General features: G+C 47.9%; 1 protein-coding gene across 1 annotated transcript in view; it reads right to left on the bottom strand.

Annotated features, from left to right (window-relative positions):
• Positions 1-1,136, bottom strand: part of HAS2 (hyaluronan synthase 2) — a 19,697-nt gene extending 18,561 nt beyond the window's left edge. Inside the window, exon 1 of the mRNA XM_005420698.2 lies at positions 528-1,136. The gene's annotated coding sequence lies outside the window, so the exon portion shown is untranslated. The remainder of the gene's footprint in view (positions 1-527) is intronic.
• Positions 1,137-1,831: the final 695 nt, after the last annotated feature.

Consider the following 1,831-nt stretch of genomic DNA (forward strand, 5'->3'; position numbering starts at 1 on the left):
CGGCAGCGCTGTCCGAGGCGGGACGTCAGCCCCACGCCCGCCGCCTCGCCTGCCTCCCCTCAGTGCCAGCCCTCCCTCCGCTCCCGGCGCGTCCCCGCCCGGCCCTGGGTGCAAAGGCGAGGGGAGGGAAGCCGGATCGGGCTCTGAGCAGGTCTCGCCTTCCCCGCTGCGATCAGCGGAGCGGGTGCCCAGCCTGTGCTCGATTTTATTCTAATTTCAGAGGGTTTATGGGGCGGTTGGCTTTTTTTGGCTTTTTGAGTTTGGGGTTTTTTTGCCCCAGATCTTGAGGCTCAGCAATGTCTTAAATGGATTACACGGAGGAGGGGTTGAAGCTGAAAACCTCATTCATCCTCACGGCGGTTCTATTCATTGCTGAAATAGGTGTAGCGTAGGAGCCGGTAAGATCCTCCCCCAGCCCCACTTGTATTTTGGGGATCTGTTCCAGCTTTCCTCCCTGGAATAGTGGGGATGGGAGGAGGGGGTCTTCTGCTCTTGAGCTGACAGAAGCATAATCATAAATCACCTACCTTGTTTGTCCTTCTGTCCTTTGGTCATAGAGGGGCTCCAGCCAACTGTGTGGTCTCACGTACCGTTGCTCCCGCTGAATAGTTTCCAAGTTTGAGGTAAAAGAACAAATCGCACTTTTCAGGGATTTAATAAGACGCTCAGAAATTAAAAAAAAATTAAAAATGAAAATAATAAAAAAAAATCGTGTAAGGCTATTCAGTCCTACTCATTTTCTCCCACGTGTTTTCACAATTATCGTGTATTTGTCTTTCTCTGCTTCAGTTTCTAGCTCAAAGTTGTGGGATTTTCCCCCAAATAATAGTAATAATAATAATAATAATAATAATTAAAAAAGTTAGAAATAATAAATTAGGAGTTAGTTTCTCGTGGTCGAAGCTGAAGATCTTATTTCAAACCCGGCTAGCCAGGAGCCTGGAGAAGTTGCAAGGCAGTGTCTGAAAGTTTGAGAGATCAGCATCAGATAAAGTCTCTTTGGTGATACCTTGCTGCTGCCCGAGTAACTGTTTCAATGAGGTTTCTCAGCAGCAGCAGCAGCAAACGGGTAATATTTTCCAGACGTCTTTTTCTTTCCTGCTGCTGCTGCTGCTTTTCTGCCTCTTCCACGTTATGGGGTCTTTTAACAAGGGAGACTGACTTGTTTTAATAGGCGGAGGATGGGAAGAAGGAGGGAACTCCTGTAAGGAGGAAAAAAAAAAAAAACCCAACCCTCCCAATTGCCATGATCTCAGCCAAGGACCAGTTCAGCGCCAGGAATTTAATTAGCCAAGTTGCAAATTTTTTCAGAGAAATACAATACACATATGTTGCCACCAACTGGTTTCCTCTTCATGCCCCGCAGTTGGGGGAACCCCCCACCTCCCCCACTCCCTGCATCCTTGGGCTTGGGGTGTGGGATTCGTCCCTCCCACAGCCACTATTCGGCTGAGACAGATTTTACTGCTGCTGGTTTTTATTAATAAAGGAATTGCGTCTATGAATGGATGAACTTCGCAGCTTTGTATCCTGCTTTACCCGTTCACTCTCGGGAAGATTTGTTGTAGTAAATACCCAAGGAAGCTCCCACTGATATTCATACCCATGTCTCTTGTGTTACAACTAGCCGGGAAACACGTTAGGCCACTTAAAAACTGGGAAATTGTGCTGTGGGCTTTGTTTTGGTGTTTTGGATTGGTTTACTTTTGGCCTTGTTTCGTTATAAATCAGAAGTGTGAATTCTGTCGATGGTTCCCGGTTAGCCAGGGGCACCAGCAGCTCAAGCACACCCCATTGCCGCTTGCCGGCCGCTTTCACTCGCTCCCTGCGG

Source organism: Geospiza fortis, unplaced genomic scaffold, assembly GCF_000277835.1.
Source record: "Geospiza fortis unplaced genomic scaffold, GeoFor_1.0 scaffold111, whole genome shotgun sequence".
Classification (NCBI taxonomy): Eukaryota; Metazoa; Chordata; class Aves; order Passeriformes; family Thraupidae; genus Geospiza; species Geospiza fortis.